We start from the raw sequence: 21,556 nt of genomic DNA on the forward strand, positions 1-21,556 counted from the left end.
ACTGAGAGGTCAAGGAAGATGGGGGCCGACAGGGGGCCAGGGGTGGTGACACCATGAAGGTCATTGGTGGCCTTGACAACAAGCTGATTTGGTGGGGTCATGGAAGCCAGGCCAGACTGGAGTAGACTGAGAGAGAGTGAGAAGTGAGATGATGGAGTGTTTGAGGGGGTTGACAGGGAAGAGGAAGGTTAAGGGAGAGAGGAGGGGATGTAGTTTTGAAGGAGACTGTTTTCCTTTTTGCTTCCTGAATATTGGAGATGTTGAAAATACAGGAGAAAGAGTGAGCTAGAGAGAATGATCACTATTATAAGAAATCAGAGAAGGCCAAGGAGCTTGGGATCCAGCTTGCAGCAGGTGAAGGGACTGGTCTTAAAAAGGAGTAGGAACCCTTCTCCGTCAGAACAGAAGGAAAGGGGGGACATTGCTTTAGGGTTTTCCAAATGTATGCTTTTCACAATTCATTTAGAATCAATAAATCTATTTAGAATCAATATTTTACTAATTCAATTGGAATGTAGAAACCTTACCACCATATAGATTCCTTTACCTTCCACATCTTTGTGCTATAGTTGCCTTACATATTATATCTATATACATTGAACATACTATCAGACATTTTCTTGTTTTTGTTTGTTTGTTTTTGCTTTCAATCATCAAACGTGTTGTAAGGAACTCAAGAGGAGAAAAGTCTATTATTTTTACCCAGATATTTACTATTTCTATTGCTTTTCCTTCATTCTTGATGATCCAGATTTTCTTTTGGCATCATTTCCTCTCTGTCAGAAAACTTTTTTTTTTTAGCAATTCTCAGAAAGCAGGTTTGCTGGTTTTGAATTCTCTTTTTCTGAATCTTAAAATGTATTTATTTCACCATTATTGAGGATATTTTCATTGGATTTAGGATTCTAGGTTGACAACCTTTCATTTTGGTACTTGAAAAATGTTGTTTACTTACTTCTGGGCCCCGTGCTTTTGAATGAGAAATCCATTTTCCCTATAGAATACATTGTTTTTCTACGGCTGATTTCAAGACTTGTTTCTTTTTCATTATCTTTCAGCGATTTGATTATGATGTATCTGGGCATGGATTTCTTTAGGTTTATCCTGAATGAGATTGGCTCATCATTGTAAATCTATAGATTTGTCCTTTGTCAAACTTGAAAAGTTTTCAACCATTATTTCTTCAAATATTTTTTCAACTCAGCACTCTTTCTTATCTCCTTCTTGGACCCCAATTTTGTGAATTATAGAATTTTTGTTATTGTTCCACAGGTCTCTGAGGTTCATTTTTTCAATCTTTTTTTCTGTGTTCAGATTGGATAATTTCTATTGCTCTATCTTCAAGTTCACTGACTCTTTTCTCTATAATCCCTATTTTTCCAGTAAGTCCATGTAGTAATATTTGTTTGTCTGTAGGGATTTCTTTTTTTTTTTTTTTTAGCTTTTATTTTCAGTTCAGGGATACAAGTACAGGTTTGCTACATAGGTAAACTTGTGTCATAAGGGTTTGTTGTACATATTATTTCCTCACCCAGGTATTAAGCCTAGTACCCATGAGTTATTTTTCCTGATCCTCTCCCTCTTCCCACCCTCCACCCTCCAACAGGCCCCAGTGTGTGTTACTCCTCTCCATGTGTCTATGAGTTCTCATCATTTAGTTCCCACTTATAAGTGAGAATATGTGGTATTTGGTTTTCTTTTCCTATGTTAGTTTGCTAAGGTAATGACCTCCAGCTCCATCCATGTCCCTACAAAGGACATGATCTTGTTCTTTTTTATAGCTGCATAGTATTCCTTTTTTTGTTTTTTGAGATGGAGTCTTGCTCCGTCGCCAGGCTGGAGTGCAGTGGCGCGATCTCAGCTGACTGCAACCTCCACCTCCTGGGTTCAAGCGATTCTCCTGTGTTAGCCTCCCGAGTAGCTGGGACTACAGGTGTGAGCCACCATGCCCAGCTAATTTTTGTATTCTTTAGTAGAGACGGGGGTTTGGTAGAAACCATTTTGGCCAGGATGGTCTTTATCTCATGACCTCATGACCCGCCTGCCTTGGCCTCCCAAAGTGCTGGGATTATAGGCGTGCACCACTGCGCCCGACCATATTCCATTTTTATTTAACTGATTATTTCAGTTCTAAAATTTCTATTGTGTTCTCCTTTATATTTTTTATTTCTTTGCTGATACCTTCTTTTTTAATATTTGTTTCAAAAGTGTTCACAATTGCTCACTAGATAATTTTCATAATACTTTCTTTAAAGTTTTTGTCAGATAATTATTGTTGGCATCTATTGTCCTTTCCCATGCAAGCCGAGATTTTCATGCTTCTTTATATGCCAGCTAGTTTTTGGTTTGTATCCTGAACATTTTGAATATTACATTTTAAGGCATTCAATCTGATTTAAATCCTAGGAAAATATTGATATTTTTTAGTCTTCTTTGTAAGTTTAGTTTTCAAAGTTTTTGCAGTGCTATTTGGGTCTATGCCACCCAGTGGTCAGTCTGAGGCGTAGGTGAAGATCTACTTGTTAGCTCAGTTTTCAAAGTCTTTAGTATAATAGTTAGTACCAAATCCATGAATAAATGAGTCAGGGTAACATCATGAGTTCAACAGCTTTATGGAGTCACTTCTCCAAGTTCCTCTCTCTGTTATCTCCCAGTATTTTTCTGTTCCTAAGTAACATATTTTCAGTCTTCCAGCCCAAAACTGCCCCTTCCATAATTATACTATGTCCAGCAGAAGGACAAAGAAAGGGTTAAAAGCAATGGGATTTGGCCCTGCCCTCTTGGAGCTATATCTGCATCCAATAGAGAAGAATGTTCCCTTCTCTCAGAGTTTTGGCTCCTGCATACTTTCATTGCCAGGCTATATTGCTGCCACAATATTATCTGGAGGCTGGGAACATGAGAATGAAGAAAAAGGAAAGAAGAAACGGGATATTCTTCCACCCCTGAATTTTAGATATTACCTTTCCTGCTCCTTGAGCCAGGCTTCCCCTGAATCTCGCTTTGCACTACAGTGTTAACTTCTGAGATTTGGGTTACATTGAGTTGAGGCCAGGGGCTGCCAGAACAAAAAAACATGATGCTGGTTTGTTGGTACTTTGAATTGTGATGTTTTTTCATAATATATCTGCTATTTACTTTTTAGCATTCTCAAATAGCTGTTCATGCATTCTGTCCACATTTTGAAGTTCAGTTCAGTGGGAGAGAAAGGAAGGTATACATTATTATTCCACCTGGGCAAGAACTGAAAGTTTTTCCACATAAGTCCTTTAGAATTTTCAACTTGCACATTACCCAGAACAGGGAGTTTGCAACAAAACATCATTTATAAATTGATCAGGCAATGTGCCAAGCCCAACTTGGCTTAGGCTTTGAGCCTGACTGACATGCTTGCTTTCCTTTCTCAGTATAGACCAGGATAACTCCATTTGACAAAAAACAGTTGTCTATACTCACAAGACTAATATTTCAATTAGAACTCATATTTGCAACTGGTCAGGAACTTAATCCAAATTGACTTTATCAAAAGGGAAATGTATTGGCTCATATAACAGAATAGCCCAGGGATAGATCTAGTTTTAGATAACATGACTGAATCCAGGAACTCAAATAATGTCAAGGCATGAGCTCTATCCATTTCTCAGTTATGCTTTCCTCAGCATTATATCCATTTCTTACAGATTCTTCCCTCATTGTAGCAGGATAGTTGCCAGTAACTCCTGGTTTACAATTTCATGACTTTAAGTCCAGCAGAATAGAAAACATCTGTTTGTCTATTACTTGAATGAGATTACTGGCATTATCTCTGATCAGATCAGAATAGTTTACTTGAGTAACATGCTCATATCTTAACCACATATTGTGGCTTACAAGAGTGATCGGCCAGACCTGTGTGGCATGTAAATTCTTGGAACTAGAAATAGAGAGCTTTATCCAAAGCATGGAAAGTGAATGGATACAGAGGGAGAGCATTAGGACAAATACCTAATGCATGCAGGGCTTAAAGCCTGGATGATGGGTTGATGAGTGCAGCAAACCACCATGGCACATGTATACCTATGTAATAAGCCTGCACATTCTGCACATGTATCCCAGAACTTAAAGTAAAATTTTTTAAAAAAGAAAAAGAAAATGTGGATACAATATTTAATGATCAAATCAGGGTAATTAGCATATCCATCACCTCAAACATTTATCATTCACATTCAGTTCTTCATAAGGAAATATATTTTCATTTCTCTATGGTAAATACTTAGAAGTGGGATTGCTGGCTCTTGTGGTAAGTGTATTTTTGGGGGAGAAGCCACTTTCTTCTTTTTTTCTTCAACTTTTATTTTAAGTTCAGGGATACATGTGCAGGATGTGCAGGCTTGCTACAAGGGTAAATGTGTGCCATGGTGGTTTGCTGCACAGATCATCCCATCACCGAGGTATTAAGCATAGCATCCATTAGCTATTCTTCCTGATGCTCTCCCTCCCCCCACCCCTCCCCCGCCCCATTGTGTGTTGTTCCCCTCCCTGTGTCCATGTGTTCTCATCGTTCAGCTCCCACTTATAAGTGAGAACATGCAGTATCTGCTTTTCTGTTCCTGAGTTAGTTTGCTGAGGATAATGGCTTCCCACTCCATTCGTGTCCCCGAAGAGGACATGATCTCGTTCCTTTTTATAGCTGCATAGTATTCCATGGTGTATATGGACCACATTTTCTTTATCCAGTCCCTCATTGATGGGCATTTAGGTTTATTCCATGTCTTTGCTATTGGGAATAGTGCTGCAATGAACATATGCATGCATATGTCTTTATAATAGAATGATTTATATTCCTTTGGGTATATACCCGGTAATGGAATTACTGGGTCAGATAGTGTTTCTGTCTTTAGCTCCTTGAGGAATTGCCACACTGTCTTCCACAATTCTTGAACTGATTTACACTCCCACCAACAGTGTAAAAGCATTTTTTTCTTCAAAACCTTTCCAGCATCTGTTATTTTTTTGACTTTTTAATAATAGCCATTGTGACGGATCTGACATGGTATTTCATTGTGGTTTTGATTTGCATTTCTCTAATGATCAGTGATGTTGAGCTTTTTTCCATATGATTGTCAGACGCATGTATGTCTTTTTTTAAATTGTTTTTTTTTATTAAGTTCTGGGGTACATGGGCAGGATGTGCAGGTTTGTTACATAGGTAAACATGTGCCATGGTGGTTTGCTACACTTATCAACCCATCACCTAGCTATTAAGCCCAGCATGCCTTAGCTCTTTTCCCTAATGCTCTCCCCACCACTGCCCTCCTCCGACAGGCCCCAGCGTGTGTTGTTTCCTTCTCTGTGTCCATGTGTTCTCGTTGTTCAGCTACCACTTATAAGTGAGAACATGCAGTGTCTGTTCATATCCTTTGCCCACTTTTTAATAGAGTTGCTCGGCTTAGATGCTGGATATTAAACCTTTGTCAGATGCATAGTTTGCATAAATTTTCTCCCATTTTGTAGGTTGTCTGTTTGTTGATAGTTTCTTTTGCTGTGCAGAAGCTCTTTAGAATAATTAGATCCCGTATGACAATTTTTGCTTTTGTTGCATTTGCTTTTGGTGTTTTCATCATGAAATCTTTGCCCATGCCTATGTTCTGAATGGTACTGCCTAGGTTTTCTGCCAGGGTTTTCATAGTTTGGGATTTTACATTTAAGTATTTAATCCATCCTGAGTTAATTTTTGTATATGGTGTAAGGAAGGGGTCCAGTTTCGATCTTCTGCATATAGCTAGCCAGTTATCCCAGCACCATTTATTGTTGTTGTTGTTATGCCTCTTAGGGAGGGGTTCCTCCTCCTCATTTTTTGGGAATAGTTTCAATATAAATGGTCCCAGATTTTCTTTGTACATGTGATAGAATTTGGCTATGAATCCAACTGGTCCTGGGCTTTTACTGGTTGGTAGGCTATTTATTACTGATTCAATTTCAGAGCCTGTTGTTGGTCTTAGGAGTGTGTATGTGTCCAGGAATTTATCAATTTCTTCCAGATTTTCTAGTTTATGTGTATAGAGGTGTTCATAATATCCCAGCGATTCTTTGTATTTCTGTGGGGTCAGTGGTAATATCCCCTTTGTCATTTTTAATTGTGTTTATTTAGATCTTCTCTCCCTTTTTTCTTTCTTAGTCTAGCTGACAGTCTATCTATTTTATTGATTTAAAAAAAAAAACAACTCCTGGATTCATTTATCTTTTGAATGGTTTCTCATGTCTCAATCTTCTTCAGTTCAGCTCTGATTTTGGTTATTTCTTATCTTCTGCTAGCCTTGGGGTTGGTTTGCTCTTGGTTCTCTAGTTCATTTCGTTTTGATGTTAGTTTGTTAAATTGAGATCTTTATAACTTTTTGATGTGGGCATTTAGTGCTATAAATTTTCCTTTTAACACTGCCTTAGCTGTGTTCCAGAGATTCTGGTATGTTGTGTCTTTGTTCTCATCAGTTTCAAAGAGCTTCTTGATTTCTGCCTTAATTTCATTATTTACCCAAAAGTTGTTCAGAAACAGGTTATTTAATTTCCATGTAACTGTATGGTTTTGAGCAAATTTCTTAGTCTTGATTTCTAATTTGATTGTGCTGTGGTCCAAGAGAGTGATTGTTATGATTTCACTTCTTTTGCATTTGCTTAGGACTGTTTTGTGTCCAATTATGTGGTCAATTTTAGAGCATTGCCATGTGGCGATGAAAAGAATGTATATTCTATTGCTTTTGGGTAGAGAGTTGATGTCTGTCACGTTAATTACACATATCAGTAACAACCATGAATATAAACAGGCTAAATGCCCCAATTAAAAGGCATAGAGTGGCAATCTGGATAGAGAACCAAGACCCATTGGTATGCTGTCTTTGAGAGACTCGTCTCACATGCAGTGACACCCATAGGTTCAAAATATAGGGATGGAGAAAAATCTACCAAGCAAATGGAAAACAGCAAAAAGCAGGGGTTTCAATCCTAATTTCAGACAAAACAGATTTAAACCAACAAAGTTTTGAAAAGACAAAGAAGGGCATTCCATAATGGTAAAGGGTTCAATTCGACAAGAAGACCTAACTCTCCTAAATATATATTCACCCAATACAGGAGCACCCAGATTCATAAAGCAGGTTCTTAGAGACCTTCAAAAAGACTTAGACTCCCACACAATAATAGTGGGAGACTTCGATACCCCGCTGATAGTATTAGACAGATCATCAAAGCAGAAAATTAACAAAGACATTTACCTGAACTCAGCACTGAATCAATTGGACCTGAAAAAGTTCTTTTTCTATTCTGGATGAACTTATATCAATTCTGGATATACCTTTATCAATATATGTGTGATGATTTTTTTTCATTCTAGCTTGCTTTTTCATTTTCTTACCAATTTTTTTCAAAGAGCAAAAGATTTTAATTTTGATTAAGTTAAATTTTTGTAACATTTTAATTTTATCGTATATGATTTGTGTCCTATCTAAGGAGTATTGCCTTCCTACAAATTTGAAAATATTTTTCCTATGTTTTCTCCTAGAATTGTTACGGTTTTATCTATTTAATTTTTCGTGTTTAACCCTGTGCTTGTTTGCCCCAAGAATACTCATCAGTGGCACTTGCAGCTGCAGCATTTACCCTGAGATAACTTTGCCGCAAAATATTTCACTTTTATTATTATTTTTGCGTTGCTCAATTATATCAACTTTGGAAACAAAAGGCATTATTCTATTTATAGCATTCTGTTTTTAGTGGTGGTATTTACATTTACAAAATCTAGTAATTCTTGATTGCTGAAAATTTCAAATTCTGGAATACACAGCATTCCTACACGTGATGTTAACATTATTTTCAAACAATTGTTGGCCAAAGATTCATTTGATGAATTCGATTTTTCTGAAATAGACAATTCTGATGATTCAGAAGGTTCTGATGTTAGTTCTGTTTAGAAATAATTCCAAGAACAGTTTTTATATTTTATTTTCACATTGAAAATCAGTCAGATTTGCTCCAGCCTCAAAGAGGGTGTTTGTGTAAAATTAAAAGAGTGCTGGCAGCGAGCTGCACTTTTTTTTCTAAATGGAAAAAGGATTAACTATTATGGATATTAGTTGTACACATTTATAGGGTACATGTGGTATTTTTATACAAGCATACAACTGCAATAATCAAATCACAGTAACTGGGATATCCATCGCCTCAACCATTTATTATTTCTTCATCTTAGGAACATTCCAGTTTCACTCTTTTAGTTATTTAGTAATATTCAATAAATTATTGTTAACTATAGTTGCCCTATTGTGATACTGTACTCTAGATTTTTTTATTTCCATCTAACTATAAGTTTTTTAAGATGAGGTCTTACTATGTTGCCCAGGCTAGCCTCAAACTCCTGGGCTCAAGCAATCTTCCCACATCAACTTCCCAAATAGTAAGTGTATTTTTGTACCCTTTTTGTTAAGTGAAATAAGCCAGGCTCAGAAAGATAACTATTACATATTCTTACTCATATTGGGAGCTTAAAAAATGAACTCGTGGAGATAGAGAGTAGAATGATGGTTACCAGAGACTGGTAAGGTTAGTGGGGAGGAGGGATAAAGAGGGAATAGTAAATGTGTACAGCTTTATATTTTACATTTAGCTCCCTGGTTGATTTTGAGTTAAATTTTGTGTATACTGTGAGGCAAAAGTCAATGTTCATTTTTTTTTCCATATGAATATCCAGTTGTTCTAGCACTATTTGATGAAAACACATTTTACTCCATTGAATTGCCTTTGAATCTTTGTAGAAAATGAACTGAACATGTCTGAGTCTATTATGTTTCAGTGACCTATATGTCTATGCTTTCACCAATGTCTAGCTCTCTTGATTACTGTAACTATAATAAGGCTAACTTAAGCACTGTAATTTCTCTAATATTGTTTATATTTTAAAAAATTGATTTGCATTTTCTAGGTTATTTGTGTTTCCATATAAATTATACTATCAACTTGTCAATGTTTATAGAAAAAAATCTGCTGAGGTTTTTATTGTTATCGCATTAAATCTATATGTCACTTTGCTGGTATTTTTTTCCCTTAAATGTCTGATATACTTCAGTGAAGCCATCTGGACCTGGGATTTCTTAGATGTTTAGTAACAAATTAAATTTACTACATATAATGTTATTCATATTTTCTGTTTTAGCTTCTGTCCATTTTTGTAGGTTATATTTTTCAAGGAATTTGTTCATCTAAATTGTCAAATATTCTAACATAAAATCGTTCACAATACATACTTATTACCTTTTAATGACTTAATGATATGTACTGATATGCTCTTTGCTATTTCTGATATTGTTTGTTTACTCTCTTATTTTCTTGATCTGTCTATCTGGATGTTTGTTGATTTTGATCTTTAGTTGATCTTTAATTTATTTATTACGTTTTTCTTCTATTTCATTGTTTTTTCCTCTTTATTTTTTCTTTCTTCTACTCACTTACCTCAGTTATACTTTGCTCTTTTTCTAGCTTCTTAATCATTGATTTAAGGCCTTTTTCCTTTCCAAAAAACATTTACAACTTTGATTTTCTTTCTAACTACTGTATCATCTTAATCCAACAAATATTTGTTACATATTCATTATCATTCATCTCAAAATATTATCTAATGCCTCTTGTAATTTATTATTTGACTCATGATTTATTTAGAAGTGTATTTTTAAATCTGGAAATATTTGGAGTTTCTGATGTATATTATTTCTAATTTAATTCCACTGTGGTCAGAGAACATCCTCTGCATAGTTTCAATCACTTTATATTTATTGAAACTTGTTTTATGACCCAGAATATAGCCCACCTTAGTAAATGCACCATGTGTACTTGACAATAATGATGTGTATTCTGCAATTGCCTGGTGTGGTATTTTATAAATATTAAGTCACAGTAGTTGCTAAAGTTGTTCATGTCATGTATATCTTTACTGACCTTTTTGTTTAGTTGTTGTGTCAATTGCTAAAGCATAGGTGTTAAAGTCTCCTACAACAATTTTAGGGTTGTTTATTTCTCTCTGTCAATTTTTGTCTCATGCACTTCGAGGCTCTATTATAGGCATGTACACATATATCATTCTTATGTCCTCCTGATAAACAGTCTCTTTGTATCTTTAAGTTTAAAGTGTGCCATTTTGAGGCAGGATATAATTATATTTTTATACATACTGATAATCTCTGTATTTTCATTAGAATGTTTAATTCTTTTTTCTTTTTCTTAGAGACAGGGTCTTGCTATGTTGCTCAGGCTGGAATACAATGGTACAATCATAGCTCCCTGAAGCCTCCAACTCGTGGGCTCAAGTGATCCTCTGGCCTCAGCCTTCTGAGTAGCTAGGAATGACTACAGGTGCACACCACCACACCTGGCTAATTTTTATTTTTTGTAGAAACAAGGTCTTGCTATGTTGCCCAGGCTGGTCTAAAACTCCTGACCTCAAGTGATCCTCCTGCCTTGGCCTCCCAAAGCACTGGGATTATAGGCATGAGCCACCATGCTTGGCCATAGACCATTAATTCTTAATGCAATTTTTATGTCATTGGACCTAGCTCTACCATTTTATTGTTTTATCTTTGTTCCCTCTGTTTTATTGTTCCTCCATTTCCCATTTACTGTCTTCTTTCAGATTATTGTAATCTTTTTATTATTCAGTTTTATCTGTGGCCTTTTAAGATAATATATTTGTGTGTCTGTGTGTGTACGTGTTTGTGATTTTAGTGGCTTCTCTAAGGATTGAAATATGCATCATCTTTACAGTCCATTTACAGTTAATATTGTGCCACTTCTTAGAAAACTTAGACACCTTGGAAACATACAGACCTCTCTACACACCCTGATTATTCTTTATATCAGTGGTCCCAGTCCTTTTGGCACCAGGCACCAGTTTCATGGAAGACAATTTTTCCATGGACTGGGGTGGGTGAGGGACAATGATTTTGGGATGATTCAAGTGCATTACATTTATTGTGCACTTTATTTCTATTATTATTACATTGTAATATATAATGAAATAATTATACAACTGACCATAATGTAGAATCAGTGGGAGCCTTGAGCATGTTTTCCTGTGACTAGATAATCCCATCTAGGGTTGTTGGAAGACAGTGACAGACCGCCAGGCATTAGATTCTAAAAAGGAGTGCACAACCTAGATCCCTCACATGCGCAGTTCACAAAAGAGAATCTAATGTGGTGGCTGCTGTTCTGACAGGAGGTAGCACTCAGGTGGTAATGCAAGCGATGGGGAGTGGCTGTAAATACAGATGAAGCTTCACTCACTTGCCTGCCGGTCACCTCTTGCTGTGTGGCCTGGTTCCTAACAGGCCACAGACTGGTACTGCTTTGTGGCCCAGGGGTTGGGGACCCTTGCTTTATGTTATAGTTCTCATACATATTAAAACTATATGTATTAACAATTTCACAAGATAATGCTATAATTTTTGCTTTAAAAGGGCATACGCATTTTAAAGAAATTATGAGGGAAAAAATAATCTTTCATATTTAGTGTCTCTGATGCATTTTTTGGTTCATTTTTTGGACCCATGTTTCCCTCTGTTATAATTCTCCTTCAGCCTATGTACTTCTTTTAGCATTTCTTCTAATGCAGGTTTGCTCTGCATGAATTTTCTTAGTTTTCCTTATCTAGAAATGTTATTATTTCATCTCCATTATTGAATAATATTTTCACAATTTATAAAACTGGATTGATCATTTTTTCTTTCCACATATTAAAGAATCATTTCATTGTCTCTATGGGTTATCTCTCTATGGGTTATGATGAGAAGTCTGCAGTCACTCAAATTATTGTTTTCTTCTATGTAATGTGTCATTGTTCTCTAGATGCTTTTAAGATTTTCTTTTTTTTGGTTTTCGGTAGTTTGGTTATAATGTGCCTAGGAATTTTTTTTAATTTATTCTGATTGAAATCTCTAGATATGTACATTTATGGCTTACATCAAATTTGGAAAATTTTCAGCCATAATTTCTTTACATATTTTTCTGCCCCATTTTCTCCCTCTGTTTCTTCTTTGACTCCAATTATACATATACTGAACATTTTGATATTGTCCTACAAATATCTGATAATCTGTTCATTTTAAAATATTTTTTCCTTCTCATTTTCAGGTATTATAATTTCTATGAATCTATATTTACATTCATTTTCTTTTTCCTCTGTCACCTCTATTTTTCTCTTAAGCCCATCTAATGAAGTTTTAATTTCAGCTATTGCATTTTTTATCTCCAAAATTTTCTTTTTTGTGTTTTCTATTTTTCTGCTGATATTTCCAATTCACTTCTAGTGTAATTTCTTTCATTAATTTAATATAGTTATAATAGCTGCTTTAAAGTCCTCATATGACAATTTTAACATCTAGGTCATCTCAGAGTTGGCCTGTGCTGATTATATTTTCTCTCGAGAATTGGTCACATTTTCCTGGCTGTTTGTGTGTCCAGTAATTTTGGATTATACTCTGAATATTGTGGACATTATGTTATGGAGGATCTGGGTTCTGTTATATTTGTCCGATGAATGCTGATGTTTTGTTGTCTCAGAAAATTTAACGGGGAACTTGCCCTCTTGCCAGTTTTGACTACCTTACTCTATCTTCCTTCTTTTGTTTATACTTCACAATTCTCAAGTGTTTATTACATACACACACAACACACACACACACACACACACATATATATACATATATATACAGAGAGAGAGAGAGAGAGAGTCTGGAGTTAATAGTAGTTGCTGTTTGTGGGATAATTGGTCCGTACAGCACTTATCATGTCATCTCTGAGGCAGCACCTCCTTCTTGATTGTTTTAAGGTAAATTTGATATTTTGAAGTGTCCTTTTATACCATACCCCCAAGACTTTGATAACTGAGTTTAGTTAAAACAAATAGATTCACACTGACCCCAAAAATATACACAGCAACTTGCTAAATTTTAAAAATCATTTTCCCAGAAGTCATGCATCAAAATCATTTTTCTCCTTTCATTTGCATAATCTTTTCTCTTCTTGCAATTAATGGCACTCAACAAAATTAAGCCTAATGTAGTTGGGCAGACAATAATTTCAAGACCTCTGTTTCTAGGCCCCTTTGTATTGACATTGAGAATAACTTGGTCATAAAATAAGGTTTAATATGACAAATAAACACAGCCACCACTAGCCACCACTAACAAAACCAGAACCTTCATTCCAGGGTTTTACCCCATAATTCAGTACGGACAATCCAACTGAGTTTCTGGTTTAGATAAATGATTTCACTTTCCTCAAAGACATGAGTATTGGAAACTTCTGGGTTGGTGATTTTGACATGTATTCTCAAAACAACTAGAACTTTTATAGTTATTCCTTTTTAAATGTCAAGATTAAATCTGTGATCAAGGACCTTTTAAGTATATCTTAAGAATCAGGATAGTACAATCTAGTAATGGGTACTTACAATGTACCACCAGGCACTATTCTAAGTGCTTTATGCATATCATCTCATTTAATCCTCACAATAGTCCTGTGAAGTAAGAACTATTATTGTACCCCTGTGATGGTTAATTTTATGTGTCAACTTGACTGGGCCATGGAATGCACAGACGTCTAGCTAAACATTATTTTTGGTTGTGTCTGTGAGGGTGTTTTGACATGAGGTTAGCATTAGAATTATTAGACTGAATAAAAATATTGCCCTTCCCAGTGTAGGTGGGCATCATCCAATCCATTCAGGACCTGAATAGAACAAAAGGTAGAGGAAAGGTGGATTCTTTCTCTTCCTGACTGCTTAAGCTCAGACATTGGTCTTCCTCTGCCTTTGAATTTGGACGGGAAGTTACAGCCTCCTTTCTCCTGGTTCTCAGTCCTTCAGATTCAGACTAGAACTACACCATTGGCATTTCTGGATATCCAGCTTGCAAATGGAAGACTGTGAGACTTCTCAGCCTCCACAAACACACGAGCCAATTAGCCAATTTTTAAATTATACACATACACATACACACACACACACACACACACACATATATATATACATATATATCTGATTGTGGGACAATGTGAGGATTAAATGAGATTATATGCATAAAGCACTTAGAATAGTGCCTGGTTGTGCATTGTAGGTAGGGGTGTGTGTGTGTGTGTGTGTGTCTGTGTGTGTGTATAAATTGGTTCTGTTTTTCTGGAGAACGCTGACTAATGCAACCCATTTCTCATATAAGGAAACTTAGACATGGATTTGAGTTTGAGTCCTGGTTTCTCTTTGGGCAGGAAGAGTAGATGAGGTAAGACTGAATTTAGGTAATCCTGAGTCCCTAGGGAAATTCCATTATGATACTATCTGTATCAGTTAGAAATTTTTGGTTATAAATAACAGAAAACCTAATTCAATCTTTCTCAAAAAATAGTGAATATATGGTTCATATATTAGTAAAGAATGCCTTACAGAGGCTTACTCAAACAAGAATGTATTATTATCATATATCAAGAAGTTTCTAAGTAGGCTGCTTCATGGGTTTGTTTAGCAGCCTGACAATGTCACAATTTTTACAATTATCTTTGCACTTCCCTCATGCTTGTCACTTCATGGCTACAAAGTAGTGCTGCAGCTCCAGAGATCAAATCTGCATTCAATGCAAGAAATAAAGATGGATGAGTAGTACCACTCATATATGTCCCCTTTATCAAGAAAAAACAAAAATTTGTTGGAAATTCCTCAGCAAAATTTCACTTATATCTCTTTGGCAAACTGTCATATGGCCACATCTAGTTACAAAGGAGGATGATAAAGTGAATATTCAGATTTTTCTGCCTTTAGAGTGGCAAACCACATAAAAAATGGATTTGGGAATGGATGTTGGGTCAGCTAATTGGCAGTGTCTACCACACTCCATTTCTCTGCATCTCTTAGTTCTTCCTTCTTTGCTGTATAAACTTCATCTTCAGGCTAGCCCTGATATGGTGGCAAGATGTTTTCTGCTTATCTAAAGCTCACATCCTCATGCCATCAATTCCCAGGGAAGAGAAATAACTTATCTTTAACCAGTATATTTTTTCATTTTATAGGCTCTCAATGAATTGTGTACCAATCCCCAAATCAATTACTTTGACCAAGATGGTTGAGAATGTGAGAAGAGTTGTTTCAAAAAGGGAATTCAAGGTATTGTTATCAGAAGTAGGGAGTAATGGATGCTGAGAAGCAAGCAAGTAATCAACTATCTATCCCTATTTCACCATCCACTTTAATATTTTGTGACTCTTTCCTTCCCCATTTGCACTAGAGACAATCTGGTTAGACTGTGCTGATTAATACAGAATGGCTATCAACGTGTAGTTGGGTATTACATGTGAAAATCAATGGTGTAGAGATTTCCCCAGTCAATGAATATCCTATATCAAAATTTAACCTAATAAGTGGTATCCACATAGGACTATAACTTAACTAACATCATAATAATGAAAGACTGAATTCTTGTTTCCACTAAGATTGAAAAGAAGGCAAAGATATTCACTAACACCACTCATAATCAACATTGTATTGGAATCCCTAGCCAGTGCTAAGATTTAAGTAAGAAAAAAGAAATATAAGACAAACAGATTAGAAAGTAAGAAAGGTGACTCTCTATTCACAGACAACAACAGTGTCTCTATAGATAATTCCAAAGAGTCTACAGAAAAACTTCTAGAACTCATAGTTTTTTTGAACCCATCAGGGAGCTTGGGTTTCAGAGCAAACAGTTGGCCCATATCTAAGGGAGAAAGAATGATGCATGTGACAAAAGAGAAGACAAAATTACACACTCATATAAGACACAACAAGAACCTTGTAAGAAGCATTGAGCTAGAATAGTTGACAACGTGGTGAAGGCTGAGAGTAATCTGGCAAGACAGCGTGAAACCCCTATGTGCCAAGAACTTGGAGGGGTCAGTGTCACCTTGCACGGTCCTCCATGAACCTCAATGGGTGCTCCCAGAAAATACCAGAAAGCGTTCTAGAAGTGTATGTTGTGATGCAGATTTGGAGTAAGATATCAGTAGCTATGTTGGAGGAACAAGAAACTCCCACTGGATATTTCTCCTCTACTTCCAATACAGAAAATGAAGCCTTGAACTATGGAGGGAAGGGCAACCAGAACCTCTGGCATTATGGCATTGATGAACACTTATTGCATCTGGGGAAAGGGAACAGGAGGAAAGCTTTACTTCTGAGAAAGGAGTAGGGTTATATGTTGAGCCTACAACTACAGCTGGGGAGAGTCAGGAAAACCTATCAGATCATATACCTAAGATGCAAGAACATAGTGCATGCCTATAACTAACTCTTAATCAGAACAACAGAGGCCACACCCCAAACTACCATCAAGCTAAAAAGCCTAAAATAGTAAATAACAACAGAATTCTGCTTGGAGATGAATGAGAAAGGAACAAAGACACATTCTCTGGGGCACAGCACAAATGGAAACCCTTAATCTCATAATTGAACAGATATTGTTCTGGTCGACCATTCTCCATGATAGACACAAATTCTCTATAAAAATTTGAAGCCTGTGGTGGTTCACTGATGATAACCATAGCAGCAATATATCTCAAATTGAGCCTAACTACTAACTGTAATAATGCAAACCCTCGCACTAAAGGCCTACTAAAAGGAAAGGCGTGTGCATTTCAAGGCATAAAATCTATTTACCTTGGTCTCTATTTCCTACCCAACTTATTCAACTTTCCACAAAATATTATGAGGCATGCGAAAAGGCAAAAAAAAGAATCAACACATTCCCAAAGATACAAGAAATATTCAAAATCAAAATTAGATATGACACAAATTTGGAAACTCTCTGACAGGTAACTTAAAATAACTATGAGTAATTAGTTAAATGTTCCACCAGAAAAAGTGGACAACACACAAGATAGATGGGTAATTTCTGCAGAGAGATCAAAACTATAATAAAGAATCAAATATAAATGCTAGAAATAAAAAACAAAATAACGGAGATGAAGAATGCCTTTGAGGGGCCCAACAGAACTGACACCTCTGAGGACAAAATCCATAGACCTTAAAATATATTAAATTGAAACAAAAATTTAGACCAATAAATTGATTACATTGAGACAAAAAAAGAATGAGGAAAAGAAAACATTCAAGAGCTGTGTGACAATATCAAATGTTCTAACATTCATGTAATTAGAATCACCAAAGAAAAAGAGAGCGAAAGAATGGGGCAGAAAAAGTATTTTAAAAAATAATGACTGAGAATTTTTTTTAAATTAATGACAAACACCAAATTGCATACCCAAGCTCAGAGTGCACCAAACATGACTTTTTAAAAACCAAACAAATTAGGCATATTTTATTCAAACTGCTGGAAGACAAAAGACAAAGAGAAAATCCTGAAGGCAGGGAAAAGAAAACATCAAACATAGAGAAAAAAGATAATAACAGCAGACTATTTGTCATAAGCCATACAAGTCAGGACACAATGGAATGATCATTTTAACATGTAGAAAGAATAATTTGTCAGCCCAGGATTCTATATCCAGAAAAAAATCTTTTTAAAATGAAGGTGAAATAAAAACTGTATCAGACAAGCAAAAACTGAGATAATTCATTGTCAGAAGACTCATTCTACAAGATAAAGGAAAGTTTTTCAGGCAGAAAGAGTATCATATCAGACTAAAATGTGGGACTACACAAGGAAATAAAGAGTGCTGGAAATGCAGCATAGGAAGGTAAAGTTTAATTATTTTTCTTATTTGTATTGTTCTAAATGATAACTCACTGTCTAAAGAAAAAATATAATAACAATTTATTGTATATTTATAGCATATATAAAATTAGAAGTTGTGCTAACAAAAGCACAATGGATGGGAGGGAGCAATTGGGAATGTACAGTTGTAAAAGCCTTACACTTCATGTGAAGTAGGAGAATAATATTTGCTGGTAGACTGTGATTTTTTAAATGTGTATCATAAACTCTGGGAAGGCACTAAATTTTTACTTAAAATGTCATTAAGAGAAGATAAAGCAGAATTTTTAAATGCTCAAATAACACAAGAGAAGGCAGAAAAGGAAGAATAATGAAACACAGATGAAATATAACAAATAGAAAACAGCTAAGAAAATGGTAGATTTTAATCCAACCATATCAATAATCACATTAAGTGTAAATATTCTGAACACACCAATTTAAAGGCAGTATCAGATTGGATTTAAAAATAATCAAGACCCAACTATATGTTGTCTACAAGAAACTCACTTTAACTGTAAAGGTATAGATATGTTGAAAGTAAAAGAGTGGAGAAATACATATAATGCAAACACTAGCTGAAACAAAACTAGAATAGCTATGCTAATATTAGACAAAAATAAACTTCAGAAAAGGAATATTGACAGGGATAGAGAGAGACATACATGATGATGAAGGGATCAACTCTCCAAAAGACATAATCCAAAAGACATAATGCTCTTTACAACATAGTACTATGTACATAGCACATAGTATATGAAGCACTTTAAATTACTGAAATTGAAGAATACAGAAATCCACAATTATAGCTGAACACTTCGACAATTCTCTCAACAGCTAGTAGAACGAATAAACAGAAAATTAACAAGGATATAGAAGATCTGAACAGCGCTATCAAACAAGACCTAATTGACATTTATAAAACATTCCACCCAACAAAAGCAGAATACAATTTCTTTTCAAATGTGTGTGGAATATTCACCAATGTAGACCATACTTTGGGTCATAAGACAAACCTCAGCAAATTTAAAAGAATATTCATCATATAAAGTATGTCCTCAGATTGCAGTAGAATTAAACTGGAAATCAATAACAGATAATCTGGAAAAATTCCCAACTTTTTTGTAAATTGAACAACATCCATCTAAGTCACCCAATGATCAGAGAAGAAATATGAAAGGGAATTTTAAAATATTTTGAACTGAATGAAGATGAAAATACCACAGATAAAACTTTGCATGGTGTCGCTACATTAGTTAGCTTAGAGGGAAATTTATATTTTTAAATTCTTATATTAGGAAATAAGTCTTACATAAATAATCTCAGCTTCCACCTAAGAAGTTCAAAATAAACCCACAGTAAGCAGAAGAAAGGAAATAATAAAGCTGAGAAAAAATCAATAAAGTTTAAAAGAGAAAATTAATAGATATCAATGGAACAAAAGTTGCCTTTTTAAAAATATCAACAAAATTGATAGACCTTTAGCCAGAATGATCAAGAAAAAAAAAATCAAGAAGACAATTACCAATATCAGGAAAGAATAATTCCCATTTAACTAAAGACCACACATACATTAAAAAGATGAATGAATATTAAGAACAACTTTATATTCACAAATGGAACAATTTAGATGAAATGGGCTAAATCCCTGGGAGGCGCGAACTACAAAAACTCATCCAAGAAGAAATAACCATAGCAATGGTACATCTATTTAAAAATTTTAATCTGTAGTTAAAATTTTCCATAAAAGAACACCGTAGGCCCATATTATTTCATTGGTGCATTCTCCCAAATACTTATGGGATGATCTTTTAAAAGAAACAATTTATGGTTTAAATGATTTTCTTCTACTTCTATTACATTTTTTCTTTTCTATTTCATTGATTTGTGCTCTGATTTTATTTCTTTTCTTTCCTTTCCTTGCTTTAGGTTTAATTTGCTCTTGTTTTTCTAGTTTCTGAAGGTGGAAGTTTAGATTATTGATTTGCAATGTTTCTTCATTATGATAAAGAGTTTAAAGTATAAATTTTTTTCCAAGCACTGCTTAAGGGGCATACCATAAATTTCGATACGTTTTGTTGTCATTTTCCTCCAGTTAAAATGCATTATAACTTTCCTTGTGATTTATTTATGGATCGTTTGGAAGTGTAGTTGAATATTTCCAAATATTTGGGGAGCTCTAAATTTCTTTCTGTTGTTTATTTCTAATCTAATTTGTTGTCAGAGAACATAGATTTGTTTTGAAACTTTTGAATTTATTGAGACTTGGTTTGTGGCCTATTATATGGTCTATACCGTAGAATGTTTCATGTTTGCTTGAATAAAATGTGAATTATGTTGTTATTGTGTAAAATGTTCTAAAATGTCAGGTCACACTGGTGTTGTTCAAGTTTTCTCTTCATCTTTACTAATATCTATTTGTCCTAGCAATTATTAAGATTTTTGAAATCTCTGCTGCTTTTTTCAATTCTTTCAGATTTTGCTTTATGTGTATTGGGGCTCTGTTGTTAGGTGGGAATGCATTTATAATTGTTACATATTTATGATTATGAACTGGTCCCTTTATTTCTAATACTCTTTCTTGTCTTAAAGTCTATGTACTCATATCAATATAGCCATTTCAACTCCTTATGTTTATAATATGCATGGTATGTATTTTTCCATCCTTTTACTTTCAAACTCCTTGTATCTTTAATCTAAAATATGTCTCCAGCAGATAGCATATAGTTGGATTTTGCTTTTTCACCTAGTTTGATAATATCCACCTTTTGATTAGAGTATATTATTTATTCATATTTAATTTAATAAAGATATGATTAGATTTACATGTGATCTTTGCTAATATTTTCTACATGTGTCATATCTTTTTTGTTCGTCTTCTACTAGCTCCTTTTTAGTTGAATATTTTATAATATACAATTTTAATTCTTCTGTTGAGTTTTTAATTCTATTTTTGAGCTATTTTGTTAATGGCTGCTCCAGGGATTACAATATGGCTCTTAATTTATCAGTCTCTACTTTGCATAGTCATCTGGTATGTGTTTCCTTCAGCTCGAAGAGTTCCTTTCAAACTTCTTATAGGGCTGATCTCTTAGCAGTGAATTTTCTCACTCTTTGTTTATGTGACACTGTATTTATTTTGCCTTCACTTTTGAAAGATAATTCTGAATAACATAGTATTCTTGCTCAACAGATTTTTTTCTCTCAGCACTTTGAATATATAATCCCACTGCCTTCTGGCCTCCATTGATTCTGATGAAATGCAAGCCATTAACAGTCATTCCCTTATACATGATGAGTTATCTCCTGCTGCTTTCTAAATTATTTTCTTTGCCTTTGTTACTTAGCATCTTGACTAGGATGTGTCCAGGTGTGGCTGTTTGTATTTATCTTATATGGCATTTGCTGAGCTTCTTTGATGTGTAGATTAATGCTTCTCATCAAATTTGAGAAGTTGTTATTTTTGCTTCAATCTTTCTTCATATTTTTTATTTTTAATTTCTGTACATAGCAGGTATATATATTTATGTGGTACATGAGATATTTTGGTACAGATAGCTAATGCGTAATAATCACATCATGGAAAATCAGTATTCACCCCATCAAGCATTTATCCTTTGTGTTACAAACAATCTAATTATACTCTTTTTAGTTATTTTAAAATGTACAATTAAGTTATTATTGACTCTAGTTCCCCCATTGTTATGCTATCAAATACTAGAAGTTACTCATTCTAACTATTTTTTGGTACCCATTAACCATCCCCACCTTCTCCCTATTAACGACTACAATTTGAGGCT

This window comes from Pan troglodytes, chromosome X (genome assembly GCF_028858775.2).
Source record: "Pan troglodytes isolate AG18354 chromosome X, NHGRI_mPanTro3-v2.0_pri, whole genome shotgun sequence".
Classification (NCBI taxonomy): domain Eukaryota; kingdom Metazoa; phylum Chordata; class Mammalia; order Primates; family Hominidae; genus Pan; species Pan troglodytes.